At 40.9% G+C, this 17,799-nt stretch overlaps 1 protein-coding gene across 10 annotated transcripts in view; it reads left to right on the top strand.

Moving 5' to 3' along the window:
- The window catches only part of RBFOX1 (RNA binding fox-1 homolog 1), a 1,530,248-nt gene that overhangs the window by 110,073 nt on the left and 1,402,376 nt on the right, over window positions 1–17,799 (top strand). The window lies entirely within an intron of this gene.

Here is a 17,799-nt window from a genome sequence, read left to right as displayed (position 1 = left end):
AGTTTGTTTTAATTACTTGCAATCTTTCTGAGAGTAGGCTTTTCACTACTTTTTTCATCATTCATAGTTTCATTAAGGACACAGCATCCTGTATGGACAATGAAGCTGTTGTGCTTAAAGATGAGCTTTTCTGGGGCACCTGGGTAGTTTAGTTAGGTAAGCCTCTGACTCTTGATTTGGGCTTATGGTTCATGAGATAGATCCCTGCTTGGGGCTCTGTGCTGGCAGCGTGGAGCCTGCTTGGGATTCTCTCTTTTTCTTTCCCTAAAATTAAATTAAAAAAAAAAAAGAAAGAAAATTTCAGTGCAGTAATAAGACCATGGTTGTAACCTGATGTTAAGCAGTTAAATATAAGAAAATCTACTTCATAGTTCAAATTCAATGGAAGAAATTTTTAAAAATCTTACTGATGGTTATAGAAAAGCTTTCTTTTTGTTAAAAAATGTAATTTGAGAAGTAATAATGTAAGAACTTTGCAGAAACTTATCAGAAACATATCTGCTGTAGGAAGAGGTGCTGTTATTCCTGGCAGGTTTTGAGTACACATTCTAATTTTTTTTTTTTAATGTTTATTTATTTTTGAGACAGAGTGAGACAGAGCATGAACAGGGGAGGGGCAGAGAGAGAGAGGGAGACACAGAATCCGAAGCAGGCTCCAGGCTCTGAGCTGTCAGCACAGAGCCCGACACGGGGCTCGAACTCACAGACCGTGAGATCATGGCCTGAGCCGAAGTCGGACGCTTAACCGACTGAGCCACCCAGGCGCCCCTTGAGTACACATTCTACTTCCAGTTCCTCCATTGTATCCGAACCCATCAGGAAAACCATGTCAAGGAAAACCTGGCATGGGAGTTAAAAGTTACAGTTCTTGCACTTGGCATTGAGGACTTCACGTACCTCAGAATACCTGCCCTTTTCAAACACAGCCTTAATCTAGTTCATCTAACCTAGGTGTTGATAAGGATAAACGCCACCCAAATTTCATGGTTATTTTTCTAGGGTATATGCAAACACCACATTATAATAAAGTCTGATCAAAAGTTGCCACCAGTTTTAGATTAACTCTAAATCAACACAGAACAATACACATCAACACAAAGAAGCAGCCAGCTTTGTGGAGGCAAATTCATAAAAATTTTTGGCCATAAATTGTACAACACAATTTCAGTATTTTGTTAGGCATTTCATTTTTTGCAACCTAGATCTGCTAAGAAGTTTGCTTCTAGATAATAATATTATATGTATGTGTATGTGTATATAATGTGTGTATACTATGTATGTATATGCATAAAGTTATAAATTTATAAATTTTATGTAACATAATTGCACATGTTATATAATTTATAAGTCTAAATATGTAAAAAATATATGAATACATTACATATTATAAATATTGTGTTACCAGGAAGCAAAGTGAATACACACACACACACACACACACACACACACACACACACACACATGCATATATACATATATGCATATTTTGTATTTGCACTAACTTATTTATAAATGTATATCTTTCAGTGGGGATAGAAGTTAATTTTTTTCTTTTAATGCTCAGAATTAAGTACAACATCAAATTAAATTATATGTCAGGTTTTCATCTTGGTCCTTCGATTTTGATTACCTAGTATTTTCTGTATCTTAGTCACCAAACTGGAAAAGATCTCCAGATTTTGTGTGTGCTGAAGGAAAATGTAAGTAACCTTGCCATGTAAGGGGCAGGAAGGAATTAATACTTCTTTTGAGAAATCAACTCAAAATAGCCACTCAGAGTGAAATACTAATGTACTTAGAAATTTACGATAGTCTCATGTGAAAATCTAGTGCATTTATGGATGCTTCTCAATAATATTTTGTGATTGGTCGTAATGAGACAGAATCTTTGCCTAGATTATTTCTTGAGCAGTGTTCTCAATTCTCAGCATTAGCATCACACTCTCATATCTGAAGGAGGATTGGGTGTAAGTGAGCCCTCGTCCCTCATATCACCTGCTGCGCTAGATTTCAGTGCAGACATAAACTGCTCAATACCTGCATATTTAAGATAAATTGATGCTGAGGAGCTGATGGAATTCACCCTAATATCTAGACATTGTAGAAATCATACATTAATTTCTGAACTGAAAACCCAGAAAGTTAGTTACGGTTGTTAATATATTATTGCTATTGTTACTGTTTTCCTTACAAGTGTGTGCTCATAGAAAAAGAAAAATAAATCCTGGTTCCAGCTTCTTAGCCCAAAATGTGTTTATTGTGTTCACCTGGCTGAAGCAGTTCTTACATGTTTGCTTTTTTTTTTTTTTTTAATTTTTTTTTTAAGGTTTATTTATTTTTGAGACAGAGAGAGACAGAGTATGAACCGGGGAGGGTCAGAGAGAGAGGGAGACACAGAATCTGAAACAGGCTCCAGGCTCTGAGCCATCAGCACAGATGCCTGACGCGGGGCTTGAACTCATGAACCGCGAGATCATGACCTGAGCTGAAGTCAGACGCTTAACCAACTGGGCCACCCAGGCGCCCCACATGTTTGCTTTAAAATAATGCACTTCAGTTTGGAACTAAACTGGTTAAAAATACAAAGTACAAAAATGTGTTAAAAGGTGTTGTAGCTGAAAAAATATATTTGGGGCACACACGCTTCCTAGATTCCTATTTTTTCGTACACTTCTACATGTTTCAGTCTTTTGCATTATTTGTTCTTCCCTGCTCATTATTTTTAAATGGCTAGGATGAATTAAAATAGAACCATAAAAGATATATTATTTTTGTATTTGTTAGGACTCTTTCAATTACAAGTGATAGAAATTTAGTTCTGCTTGGTTCAACAAAATAGAAATTGGTGGTAGGTCTTGCTTGGGTTGTTACATTATGGAATATGGGCTTCAGGCACAGCTGAATCCAGGAGCTTGCTCACTATAGCCCGGTCTGGTGTATGCTCTCTGTCTCTGTGTATGTGTGTTTCTCTCCCTCCACCCTCTCTTTTCATTCCTTGCACAGCTGCACAGACTTTCTGTGTTTAGTGAGCATCTTTACCCATGATGATTTAGCAGTCCTACCTACAATCCTTACACTCCCTCTGTAGCTCTGCACATATGTTCTAGAAGGAGTGAAAATGATCTAGCATCAGTCATGGTCCATCCCTGAACCAGTCATGGTATAACCTGAGTGGCTGGATTTGCATCATGCATTAATTCCTGCTGAAGCATGGTGCTCCCCACCCTAACTGTATCTGGCATGTACCCCCAGAATAGACAGGGTTCCATTACCGAAGAAGGAGAAGCTAGGCAGACAGTCACAGAGTATGCCTTTGCCTCTAGTGTTCTGTTTACCTACCTGACATAGAGAATGATGGCCTTGAGCCAAGCCACTCCAATAATAAACACTGAGGTGAAATTAATTAAAACTTCAAATTTAAAATGAATACTTCTCAATGTTAATGCAGGCGCATAGCTTTGATTGGCTCTGAGAAATAAGATAACCAAAATTTTACCCAGTTTTTTGAGGAGGTGAAAAATACTAGGAGAACATTCGTTTATATATTTAACAAACAATTCTTCTTGAGTGTTGTCTGTGCTAGGCGCTGTTGCAGATACAACAGAGAATAAAATGGATACAAATCTGTGTCCTCATTGAGTCTTATACAGTTGTACACCACAAGAATAATTTACTGCTTTAGAAAATATAATGTGTATCTTCTAGTGATAAAACATACTTTGCTTTTTAAGAGGTATAGGAGTGCCTGGGTGGCTCAGTTGGTTAAGTGTCTGACTCTTGATTTTGGCTCAGGTCACAATCTCACATTTTCCTGAGTTCTAAGCCCCGCGTACAGCATGGAGCCTGCTTGGGATTCTTTCTCTCCCTCTCTCTCTCTGTGCCCCTCCTCCCCTCCATTTCTCATCCTGTCTGAAAATAAATAAATAAAGAAAAAGGTATGAGAAGTACATAATAAGATTTATACCAGAGAACAAAGAACAGAGATGTAATTTTTATTCTCTCTCTCTCTCTCTCTCTCTCTCTCTCTCACACACACACACACACACACACACACACACACACACACACACACATTTTTTCAGGACATAAATCAAGTCTTTGTGATTGTGACTTCTTCAGTCAGTCTATTAACAGAGTTGAATAATCTGGTTTTACCTTGAAGAGATCCTTCTCTTATATCATTTTATGATATAAAAATGATTATATCATACCTTTAGAGGAATCTACAGGAACTTCTAACCTGTCCCTCTATTTCCTGGACAAAAATTGTGACTGTCTCAAAAAGGATGGACAGAACCCCTGTTTACTCCATGTATGCAATTTTCCAGGCATTGTGTAGGTGATTTATTGTGTAATACCTCATTTAATCCTTAATAGACCCCAACACCGTGGGTACTGTTCTTATGCCCATTTCACAGATGAGGAATTAGGTTTATGTTGTATGTCTTAAGACTCTTAATCTGGGAAATCTTTAAAATTTTTCTATTATCTGGAAGTAAGAACACATCTTTTCTTCTCTGCCTCACTGATCCAAAGGCACAGAATCCAGTGTAGAAAGGCAGGCAGATGGATAAGCTAATTTTCAAGCCCCTCACAGTAATGAAAATGGGACAGCTGGGTAATCTAAAGAGTTCTTGATGAAGGTATGAAAAGAAAACCATCAGGCTCAATCAGAGAAGGGGAACTAAGTAACAAGCAGCGAGCCGGCTGTGTAGCTCTGGCCAGAGGTGGGAAAGTATAAGCTGATGGGCAGGTCTCTTACCCAGAAGCAAACTGAATAAGATTAATAACGATGCTGGAAACCCCAGGTAGCATCATCCTTGGAGATTGACAGCCAATATCACGCCTGCCTAAGAGTACCCACGAAGCGCTTGGCAAATTTAGTTTTATTTGCAGCCTCGTAAGGTGGGATTGGTAATTCTCTGTGGTGTCCTTTAGGGGAAAAGCCAAACAAGAATGACTCCTTTAAATACCTTTCAGGGTAGACAGCTTTTAGACATTGGAATTCTACCTCTTGCAACATAGTGCATGTCAGCCCCCGCTCTGCTGGCATCTCAGAGATGGCTGGGCACCACTGTGTTGCCGCTGACGTAGCAACTCGGCCAGGCACAAGCTTACATATCTGGCATTTATTGCTTTGGGTGTTAAAAAATAAATCATATCTTTAAAAGGTCAACATGGTTTGTACTAAGTGTGTAAGGATTGGAAATAACAGTCTGGGGCAAGCTTCTTTATGATTCTTGAAGTTAGGAAAGTAATACTGCCTCATTGCAGAGAACTGGGAAATGAGAAAGAGAAAATCACCCATAACCTCACCCTTATAATTCCTTTCATGGTTTGCTTTGTGCTTTTCTCACGAGAAAGCAGGGGGCTTTGCTGTCATGGTTGTTACTATTTATTTTTTGTTTGTTTTGCTGTTTGTTTTCTCTTTTTTCTTCAAAGCCTAGCATATATTATGAGTGATGTTTAGGACTATGTTCAGAATGGATTTGGAAGAGAGAAGTGCAGTTGTTAGGAGAGGCAGCTCACACATTCAGGTAAACTAGTAGCATTTTGAAAAGTGCTAACGTGAAGCTGGAGTTTGTCCCCCCTGAGGGCATGGTAGCCTGTGTGTGTGGCCTGACACATCCTGTGGTGGAGCCAAGAGGTGTGCTCATGGTCACTCCTATTCTGCAGGTGCAATGAGTTGTCCTTGTTCAGTTGCGTTGGATTATTCAGCAGAAAATCCTCCCTGGAGTTGGAGGATTGGAGGGGTCTGAATGCATTCGAATCAGACTTCTAGGGACAGGAAGACATCCTCAGGTGCTGTGCACGTTAGAGTCAAACATGTGCAAGAGAGGGCAGATTTGCATCTGAAAATAGATGTAAGTTGGCAATCTCGTGGACTTCATCCTTCTCTATTTAAACACATATTGTGTGCAACTCAAACATCCATTCGCTCAGATATTTTATTAAGAAACAGTATGTATCAGCTGCTGTGCTTGGTGCTGCATACGGGATGATGAGTGAGACAGATATGGTCCCTGCCCTCCTGAGGCTTATAGTCCATTGGAGTTAGCCCCATGTAGTGAGTCACAGATCCTGCTGACCTCAGGGGTACATGGCTGGAAGGGTGGGAGCCAGTGCCCAGTGGATGACCACAACAGTATTTCATCTCGCACATCATATTGTGTTAATTTTCACTCATGTGCTTACTTTTGATCTCAATGTGATTTACAGAAATGCTTTACTGAAGTTCAGAGGGACGGGTCACAAACTTAGATGCCTATATGGGGCAGGCAGGTGGCAGAAACTAGAAATTGGGGTGTTGTATTTAAATACGTAGAAATAGTTTTCCCTTCCTCAAACAATTATGGTCTACCTTAAAAATATGTAGCTCTCTTGGTCTGTATTATATTTTCCTGCTTTGATGATAAAGACATGATTTCCGAGGAATAGTTATTTGCTAAGAAGAAACACAGCAGACAAAAGTGATGATAAAATACAGCAGACCCTTGGTGTCAAGATAAGGGTGATGGGGGCGCCTGGGTGGCTCAGTCGGTTGGGCGTCCGACTTTGGCTCAGGTCATGATCTCGCAGTCCGTGAGTTCGAGCCCCATGTTGGGCTCTTTGCTGACAGCTCAGAGCCTGGAGCCCGTTTCTGATTCTGTGTTTCCCTCTCTCTCTGCCCCTCCCCTGTTCATGCTCTGTCTCTCTCTGTCTCAAAAATAAATAAACGTTAAAAAAAAAATTAAAAAAAAAAGATAAGGGTGATGGCTAGAATATTAAGATGGGCGTTGAACTAGAAAGTGCACACCCCATCTAAAAGGAACAGCCACATTCCAGCACTACCTTATTCTTTTTATTTTTTTTAATTTTTTAATGTTTTTATTTATTTTTGTGAGACAGAGACAGAGAGAGAGAGAGAGTGCGCGAGCACAAGCAGGGGAGGGGCAGAGAGAGAGAGGAAGACACAGAATCCGAATCAGGCTCCAGGCTCCAAGCTGTCAGCACAGAGCCCAATGCTATGATCGAACTCATGAATCATGACATCATTACCTGAGTGGAAGTCAGACTCTCAACCAACTGAGACACCCAGGAGCCCCTAGCGCCACCTTATTCTTAAGCCAGAGAACTGGATTTTTAAGTGGGAATCTCCCTACGTTTAAATATTGAATCAGTCTTTACGTACTTTTTAAGCCAGACAAAATATATGGTCAAGGTGAATTCAGCCTTTTGCACCAGTTGGTAACTTCCGGCTAAGGGTGTCTTAAATGAGTAGAAGATCTAAGAGATGTTCTGTGTAGCCACAAACATTCTGTAATGTTCAGGAAGGAAATTTTGGCTGTCTCTTTATTGTGGCTCTTTTACATCACTTCGTCAATTCCACTGGTCCCTACACCACCACTCATTCAACACATTAATAACAGAGAATAGAATGGCATTGGATGATGGAAGCCGCCAGTGTCTACGATGATGATTGCTTATGGAAAACTGCTCTTAAAATGGGTATTTAAGCTATGTATACTATTTAGCCGCATGGCTTTGGGTGGGTCAACAAGTGCTTTTCCAGAGACCTCCTTGGCTCTCACACCAGTGATGCCTTTTAATTTAATTTTTTTAATGTTTATTCATTTTTTGAGAGAGCATGAGTGGGGGAGGGGCAGAGAGAGAGGGAGATACAGAATCCGATGCAGGCTCCAGGCTCTGAACTGACAGCACAGAGCCCAACATGGGGCTGAATTCACGTCCCATGAGATCGTGACCTGAGCCGAAGTCGGATACTGAATCGACTGAGCCACCCAGGCACCTCAGCGATGCCTTTTAATAGTATGTCTGAGGGGCGCCTGAGTGGCTCAGTTGGTTAAGCATCTGACTTGGGCTCAGGGCATGATCTCTCAGTTGGTGGGTTCTGTTCCCGCTTAGGGCTCTGTGCTGGCAGCTCAGAGCCTGAAGCCTGCTTTGAATTCTGTGTCTCCCTCTCTCTCTCTGCCCCTCCCTCACTTGTGCTGTTTCTCCCTCTCTCTCTCTCTCTCTCTCTCTCTCTCTGTCTCTCTCTGTCTCTCTCTCAAAAATAAATAAAGTGTAAGCTTGACATGTGGCTGTGATTACCATCAACAATAACCAAGCAGTAGACATCAGAGGGCCTGCTCTCATGGCTTGAACAGATGTTATTACAAGAGAACAAGTGATATCTTAGTAAAACGGAAAGAACTTTGCATGAAGGCAAAGAGAAATCTGAATCCGAGATTGAATACCACCCTTGATGGGGCTTGGCTGCGCTTGTCTTGCTCCAGTCTTCCTGGTCCCCATCTTCCAGGTGAGGATACAAACTGCGGTGTTCCTCCTTAAGCCTGCCCGTCTGAATATGTCCTAGAATGTGTGAGAAAATGCTTTGTACATAACAAATCATGTACAAGTAAAGGATTGTTGTTGTTGCCATTACTGTGATTAAATCCAGTTTCCAGTAGCAAGTTTTATCAGCTAAGAGCACGGGCTGTGGAACCAGACTGCCTGGGTTTGAGTCCTAACTCTGCCCCTTCCTACCTAGCTTTGTGGCCTTGGGCAAGTTACTTAACCTCTCTGATGGTCACTGGTTTCTTCTTGAGGTGAGGCTGTATTAGTGCCTCTCTCCTTGCATTACTGTGAGGGTACTGAGATAATGTAGGCAAAGCAGTTGTAGCAGTGCCTGCCATATAGTAAGTATACCACAGATGCTTGCTGTTGGTGTTGTTTTATTCTCCAGGGCTTGCCTTGGTCTGTCATTCTTTTCCTACTTTTGTATCATTCTGGCATTTCTGGGTCTTCAGGTTGCTGCTCTCTGAGAAGCTCTATATCCCTGTGGCTGACAGGGCCCATCTAAAAACTGTGCACAGTAGATCATGTTAATGTGGTGAGGACGTTATCAATCCCATCATCCCAGATCTTGTTGAATTTATCCTTCCATAGATAGCACTTGTTATATACGTTTTTATTATACATTTAATGACCTGGTGTAAAAGTCCTTTTAAAATTGTATATTCATTGTAACATTTCAAGACTTCCTTCCAATACAAAATACTGAGTGTCTAGCCCATTGAGAATTAACTTAGAATGTTCGTATAACTTGGATTGGCTTTTAAAATCCTGTTCTGGAGTCTTAAACCAAGTGTGATTGAAGCTTAACACCGTATAACAGTCCTCCTAAATTCCTGGAGCAAGCCTAAGTCTGGTAATGCTATTAAGGAAGGGGACAGGCATGTGTTTTCCGACGTGTAGGGGGATATCACAGAGGAGCAACACGGGATATTTCCACTGTGGTCTGTGCTGGAAGGGGAGATGTGAGGCGGGGGGAGGGGAGGTGCAGGCCTTTTCTTGGCTCTGCCCCATCACTTTCTCCTACATCATCCCACAGAACTGGTAATTGTGATCTTGTGTGGGTCATCTAATATGTAAGGGTGCTAAGTTAACACCATCATCTCCTGCTTCACATGAATCCTAGAATCTGGAGTGGCTCTTACCTGTAGGGCTCCCACCCTAGCCTAACATAACCAGTGGGTGACACCTCCCCCAAACCACTGGGAACACTTGGTGCATTTGTGGAGAATTTCTGCCATGTGCCAAGCATTGGACTGTGTGCTCTTGTGAACAAAACAGGTATGATCCCCTGGGATCTGTAGTCTAGAAGAGAGGAGAGACATTGACTAAAGAAATGCATAATGAATGCTAAATTGAAACAGAGACAAATACTGTATAGGAAAAAATAAAACATTCTTTGTGAAAAAACAGCAAATAAAGCTGACCAGGCTGGGTCAGAAAATAGTTTATGAACAGGAATACTTTTTTTTTTTTTTAAGGATTTTCTCTCCTCTTTATTAAATACAAAAAACAAGGGAAACACTGTAAAGGAATGTCAGAGTTTTAGGGCAACATGTGTGGAGGGTTCCAAATGGACTTTGGCACCTGGCCATTGCTATCGACTGCTGGTGATATGTTGGTGCCCTCATGTGAGAATGTTGCCCATTCTCCTTTTTAACACTAGTCTATTAATTTAAAAGTAGAGGAGGAGATAATCAAAAATTATTTCCTCCATGTGGAGGCACCAGGAACTACAAATCCAAATCCCAATAATGCCCATTAGGAGGGCACTTGAGGTAGCTTGAAGCCGCTCAGAGGAGAATTGTATTTACTTTCCTAGCATCCTGTAAAGACGAGTGACCTAAGAAACCGGATTTTTAAATGAATGTGGAGCATAGTGTCCCTTTGCCCTGGGTATTTAAAAATAGACCAAGAACTTCTCCTAGGCATCTTTCAGATACACTTTGGCAGACCGATGACGGCTGTTCCCAGGACAGATTTAAATCCTAAATGAAATTAAAATTTAACAAGGTGAGTTTGTTCGGGTTAAAGGCGCCTACCCCTTTTCAGCTCATCCAAGATTATTCCTGGTTGGACAGTGTTTCCTAAGACAAGTGGGGCTGGTTCCCAAAACCTATAATGGTCAGGAAAGCATTCAGGAATTCAGGTCTCTGTTACTATTTTTTCTGTCAAAGACTGGAAATGTGAATTTACCTAGCCATTGTGTCAGGTAGGTTTGACCTGGGATATTTTTACGCTGGGTTGCTTCTGGGCGGAAGATGAAGGTTGTTTTTTTTTTTTTTTTTTTTTTTTTGCTTCCCCTTTTTAAAAAGCATTTTAGAGACCAAGCAGTTTGCTGCTCTCTGCTGCCCCCTGTTGCTTTTGAATGGGAACAGCTGGTTTTCCACTCAGGGTAGTTCTTAAAATAACTGCGGCAAAGAGCGTCCTGTGAGCTTGAACGTTGGTTCCTGATTTCATGTGAAGTTGGCTGATCTATGAAACTGGCTTTTAAATTAAAGCTGAGCTAAATGAGGAAGAAGGCATTCCAGGGTTAAGGGAAAAGAAGGAAGTGGGAAACTCTGAAGCTCTCTCTCCCGGTAGCTACTTGCAGCTAAGCTTTGTGGCTATAGGGTTCTGGTCCTTGCATTTGGGCCCTGGAGTTATGTTCAGTTCACCAAACACTCTGAGTGCCTGCTTGCTCCAGGCCCTCCACTAGCTGCTGGGGTTGCCGGGAAGGAGAGTGTACAGCCACATCATAAGTGGTTAATATTTGAGTTCTGGAGTCAGACCATGGCTTTGAATGGGAGCTTTAACTCTTGCCAGGTGTGTGAATTGAATGAGTTACCTAAACCCTCTAAACCATAGTCTCTAAATCTGTACAATGGGAAAGGGGAATTACAGGAGTTCCTGATTCAGAGGTTGCATGAGAAGCAAGAGATCGTTACAGTATCATCTTTTGTTCACTTACTAATGTTGACATATTTAAACACAGTACTGCTGTCCTCTTTCTAATTTTCACAATCTTCCTACGGACTATGTTCTGTGATCATCCCCATTTTGTAAATATCAAAGTAAAACTTCAAAAGATGAAGTAATGCGTACAAAGTTAAGCATAATATCTGCTGGGAGTTTTGTTGTTAGTTTTGTTTTTTTTTTTTTTTTTGAGCTGCACCCAGCAGAACTCACTGTAAGGCTTCTCTTATAAAGGAGTTTTTATTTCTCATAATGATTCTGGGAGACAAATGGATGGCTTCCCAATTGCTTAATTTAAGCAGTGCAGTGATTTCACCAACAATCCCAGGTGATTTACATCTTCTCACCTCCCCATCCTCAGCCTAGAGGCCCTCAGACTGATCCCCTCACTGTGCAAGATGGCTACCACAGTCTCGGGCATCGTGTCCTCATACCTTCATATCCAACGACAGCACAGACACTTTTTTCCTCACCTTTAAATCAGAGGGAAAACCTCTCCCAGGAGCCCTCAGCACATGTCCCCTTAATGCCATTGGCCAGGTTTGCATCACATGTTGGTGCCTTAGCCAATCACTGGCCATGGGGATGGAATGACCTGTGCTTCAGTTAATCAAAAGTGACTTTCTGGGAAGGGGCTGTCTTCTCTGAGCACAGAGAGAGTGATAAGTCAAATAGAACAGGGTCTGAGCCAGGAACAAAGAATGCCCTGAGGGGTGGCTGCTTTGTTGGCAACCAGCAGGGTCTACCCTACAGAGCTGGATCTAAGAAGGTTAATTCAAGATCATGCACTTGGGCCCAATAGCCCAAATCCCATGGATGGTATACGATATGCTTAGCACAGACCTGGCACGTAGCAATCTTACTTTGCAGGTCAGCCAGTGTTGCTGGTGATTATATTTACCCAATCCACTGTTCTCAAGAGGGGAGACAGACACACAGGGAAATACTTTTATGATAATTTGGAATGTTCCATATCTGTTGTTGCCATAGTCATTTGTGAAGATTCAGAGGTTCATTTACTGGTCCCTAGAGAGTCTGTTTGAATTTAATTTTTTTTTCAACTAAGTGTTGGTTTTTGCTTTCTTCCCCTCTTTGGTCTGGATCCTGAACTCTAAACCCTCTCCACCCGTCTACCTTTCCTCTCTCACCTGTGTGGATGCTGTCATTGTTTACGCAGAATTGACTCATTGGAAACCTGAGAATTTATTTGGAGGGTGGGTCAAGAGGAAGTCTCCCATGGGAGCCTGGGGCATTTTCCTTTTGACTTCTTTGTTCAAAAATTGTGTCAAATTTTAGAAAAAGAGCAGAAGTTCAGTAGAGTATAAAGGCTAAGATGTCCTAGTTTTACAGCTTGATACCTTCTGACCTTGGACAAGTTAATTAATCCTCTGGGCCTGAATTTTTCCATCTGTAAATGGGGCTAATAATAACACCTCCCTCTTGAGGGTGTTCTGAGGAGTGATTGAGATAATATGTCAGTATTTTTACACAGTGCTCCGAAATTTACAGTGTTCTGTAACCCTCCCTATTATTCTAATTTCAGAGTCTTTTAGCCTTCAAAGGACAAGGACCCTTTCTAAAAAAATTTAGTGACACAGAGGCAAAGTAAGCCTGTTCTCACTCTATTTCCGGGATCATTTATCTGGATTATTACTTGGTTAGGAGCTAAGGGCAGACATTTCAGGCTACCACAGAGGGGCCACCTCTGCACAGGGGAAGCATTACACTCCTGGGGATTCCACAGAGGGAAGAGTCTGAGACTCTGAGTGACTCATTCATGTTGACCTTGAACTATTTATTTGACTTGAAGTGGCTAATGGCCAGATAACTACTCTGAGATGGTATCTCAGTCTCTGCTATGTTTCTTGTCGATAGTGATCAGAATTCATTTGCAGAAGTGGTTTCCTTTTCCCCAACTTGTCAGAATTCACTTCTTTTCCCAGCTTGCTTGCTTCTTTCCCTCACTCATTCAAATATGTTTTCAGGCACAATGCTAGGGGCTGGGTGAGGATAGTGAATATTTCCTTCAAAGAGCTTATTGCCACTTTCTGCCCATATTCTTCCCCCATCATCATCAGATCCAGAACCTCTCCTACTGGGAGACCTGCTGCCCATTTAGCTGATATGAATCTTTGGTCAGTAATCTAACTTTCAAACTGTAACTAGGTTTTATGGCATCTTTGGTACATTCCAGCAGACTACGTGAAGACAGGCAACAAAAGCAGTGGCATGAGAGTGTCTGTGTATGAAGGGGTGTTGAATACAGTAGATCTTAAACTCTCCCTTTCCCAACATAAGTCGCCTTGACCAACACATTCTCTGACCTCCCGTCTAATTTTTTGTACGATACAAGCACTGACTCTTACAATGAACACATTTATTGGATTTGAATTTTGAAATTGATCGTTTGGAAGTGAGCTACTCTATGCCATTTGCTGTGCTAAGTGTCTTTTAAGTGTTTTGTTATTTATTCCACACCCAGCCCTATATATCTCGTACTTCAGATTTTTCACGAGTGTTCTGCTGCCCAGACGTATTCTATTGAGTGTTTGATCAGCCCTGAGGGTAGGTACTCTGCAGAGGAATAGGTGGTGAGCTCTTTTTTCTTCTTCCATCTGATAGTGCTTCCAACAATGGCGTCCCAGTTCCCTCAACACTTAGTGTTCTTTGGATTTCTGCTGAAACATAAACCAGAGTGAATGTAGCATCTTTATTTAGTACCTGACATGGGATAGAGCCCTACTCACTTGTCCGGATGTAAAGATACTTGGGGCGAGGTTTCATTTTCATTATATCTCAGTACGTATCGGGGAGATCACTTACTCTTTCCCAGTAAAAGAAACAGAGTTGTAAAGAGCTCCATCTTTTTGTGTTGGACCTAAATACCTGTCTAAATCCATTCCATCATCTTTCACAAAAGAGATATGCAGCAGATATTTATTAAGTTAAACTGAATAATGCTCAATTTGAGTCCTCGTCTCTAAAGCACCGTTCAGTTGAATGTAACACAAAAGAGACAATGGATCATCATTCATTCTGGCTTAACGCCTTTCCTCATTAAAGCCTTCCTGATGTTCATGGAAATACCAGGTCTGATAGCCAGGAAGACCCAGACCAGGAAGACCAGGAAGTGACAAACCATGCAAGAGGAGCCTTTCTAGTTCCAGGCAGGTACACAGTGAGTGAGCAGAGAAAAAAACGTAGATGTCCAAAATGCCCCAACAGGAAGAGAGGCAAATCTGACAGAAATCCAATTTCTGTCACCAAATTTAGATTATGAGATGAAAGGCTAGATTTATGAGGATAGATTGACTCTCCCTAGGTGTTAGGACTTTGGAACGGCTGCCATGTGAAAAGTGGCACAATTTTAGGGAAATTTAAGTCCAATGAAAAAGCTTTTCCTTAGGCAGGAATTAAAACATGGTCCACCCATCCATATTCTTGTGCATATGAACATACACACACAGGCAAGCTTTTAATTTAAAAGTCCTGATTAAATATCCATGTTTACATATACATAATGTAAATATTATATGTATGAATATATGGATAGGTAAATATAGGCCTGATAAAAGATGTTCAGAATCAGCTGTTTCAACATGCATAGATAACCACTGCTAACATTTTCTAGACTTCTTTCCCTTTTTTCCCTTTTTTCAGGTACATACATACCTGAAAATTTAGGATCACTGCAAGCTGCTTTGTCTTAAGAGCATGTGAACATTTCTTCATGCCATTAAATGTCCTTCTAAAATGTAATATTTTAAGTACCTACATAGTGTTCCATTGTATTAATGTCGAATAATCAAGTAAATCCCTCTGATGCATATTTAGGTTGTTGCCATGTAAAAAGAGAGTTTTGTGTGTGTGTGTGTGTGTGTGTGTGTGTGTGTCTGCATTGAACTTCTGCTCTAACACAAGCATATTTTTACAATCCCTGGATCAACTACAGCAAACCTTTATCTAGGTGAATTTCACAGAGAAGGAGTGCACGGTCTTATTAACTCAACCTCATCATCTGTAATAGGGATGGAAGAGCCTAATCCTTTGATTTATTCTACCAGAAAATTTATCTCCTAGTTAATGGTTTTGGTTTTGTTTTCGTTTTCATTTTTGTTTTCAGCCTGGTTGCATCAGATGGATCCTACCTGTTTTTCTTAGGAACATTTCTGAAACTACTGAACAATATGGAACATGTTGTCAATAAGGGTATTTTTCACAGATGCCTTTTTGTCACACCGGTGTGCTTAGCCAGAGAAGTGTGATTAATCTTGTTCTCTGATGAGGTTTTGTAATCTTCATTGGTCTATTATTAGGAAAAATTCTCCAGATGAGTCTTTCCAATGATATATAAACATACAAATTAAATATTAAATATTGGGTACCAAGTCTTTGCTAGGCTATGTGTTACATGCTGGGGACAAAGAGATGAACTAGATTGAATTTTTTTTTTCCTCAGCGCATTCATATTTTAATGCATTTTTAATGCTCAAGTCTTTTTGGGGATCCATGAACTCCCTGAGATTATTTGTAAACTATGTATATTATATAAAACCTGTGTGTGTATAGTTTCCTGAAGATGGGATCTCATTCTTCAGACCCTCAAAATGCTCCATGATTCTAAAAAGACATTAAGAACTAATGACTGGAAGAAAACATCAGGTAATGAGTTGTAATACAGTATGAGAATTGCTAAAATTGAGGCATGGATTCTGTGCTATAGGAGAACAAAGGAGGTAGATCCTGATTCGTTTGAGTAGTGCATCATTAAGCTCTTTGTAATGATGGAGCTGAGTCCTAAAGACGGTATAGGACTTGGATCGATGAACAAATGCATCAGGGAGACATCTGCTCTGGGCAGAGGGAATAATACATTCAGAGGCCCAAAGGCATGAGGGATTTGGATACATTTAAGAAATGTAGTCATTGAGATGACCAGCACTTAGATGGAGGGTCTATGGGGAATGGTAGGAACAGAGGGGGCAGAAGTTGGGACCGAGTGGATGCTGGAAGGCACTGTAAATCCCAGATTGAAATCTCTTGGATACCTTGAACAATCACAGAGATTTTAAGCAGAGTGACTCCGTGTACTTGGCTTTGAAATGCCAATATTTCTTGGGAGGGTCTCTAGCTTCATTAATGATTATTAATCATTAATAATCTCAAGACTGAGTGAGGTATATGTTCTTAGGGGATGAGTCCCTTGAGGATGTGGATGTAGGGAGAGGTAAATCACTGGAAACGTAGGTGAAAACCTTGCCAACATCAAATTTGGCAGTTTATAGAAATGAAAGAAAACCATGTTGATTCCTTTCTAAGTAAGGCACCATCCACTTTCCATAAATCAGCTCATTTAATCCTTTTCAGAATTTACAGAGGCATAGATTGTGAATTAATTTCCTGTTGCTGCTGTAACTGATTACCACTTTTTGGCTTAAAAGAATACAAATTTATTATATAACCATTCTGGAGGTCCTAAGTCCTAAATAGGTTTTACTAGGTAAAAGTCAAGGGGTAGGCAGGGCTGTGTTCCTTTTGGAGGCTTTGGATAGGGTCCATTCCTGTGCCTTTTTCAGATCCCACAGGCTTCTTGTATTCCTAGAATCATGGCCCCTTCAAAGCCATTGATGGTTGGTTGAGTCCTCAGATCACATCTCTCCAACACTGACTGTTTTGCCCCTCTCTTCCACATTTAGGGACTCTTGTGACTACATTGGGTCCACCAGGGTAATCCAGTGCAGAATATACTCCATATAATAAAGTCAGCTGATTAGTAAACTTAATTTCATCTACTACCTTAATTCTCCATTTCCCTGTTAAGGTAACATATTCACAGGTTTTGGGAATTTAGGACATTGTCATCTTTAGGAGGCCATTCTCCTGCAGATCATACACTGTCATCTCTACTCCTGAATGAAGAAACAGCCTCATAGGTAGGTTAAAGTCACACAGCTAGTGAGGATCAGAAGAGGGATTTGAGCCCTGATGTGTTTGGCTTCAAAGTCAGCCCTTATTAAAAGGTAAATCTTGGACAAAAGTTAATGATTAATGGCAGTACAGAGCCTAACATTCCAATTACTTCATCAATCAATGAGTTTTGTTTCAGAAGTCTGAAGCATTAAGTTACCATATTGACCTTTATGCTTCACATTGTGAACACACCCCTGAAGACAGGGTTTACTGTTCTTTTGATAACCTAACATGTTGAATTAGCTCTAGGGCCCCGTAGTTCCATGAACAAACCACCGAATGACTCAGTCCTTTTTCTTTATTTTCCCATTGTGAGGTCCCTGAAGTCCTACAAATGAGATTCTGTGTTGGAGAGAGGAATGGAAGCATAGAAGAAGAGAAGGGGGACATGGTCATTCACTTCCCTATCCTGCTTCTCTGAGAATAAAAACTAAACTCTTTACTTGGCTCTGTCATGACCCAGGTAGCCTCTGCCACTCTCTGTCACCAGGTCTCACAAGGTGTCAAACAGATGTCTCTTCCTCCTGGGCCTCTGCACTT

Source organism: Panthera tigris, chromosome E3, assembly GCF_018350195.1.
Source record: "Panthera tigris isolate Pti1 chromosome E3, P.tigris_Pti1_mat1.1, whole genome shotgun sequence".
NCBI classification, from domain to species: domain Eukaryota; kingdom Metazoa; phylum Chordata; class Mammalia; order Carnivora; family Felidae; genus Panthera; species Panthera tigris.
The sequence above is the reverse complement of the archived record's forward strand: the minus strand, read 5'-3'. Positions and strand labels throughout refer to the sequence as shown.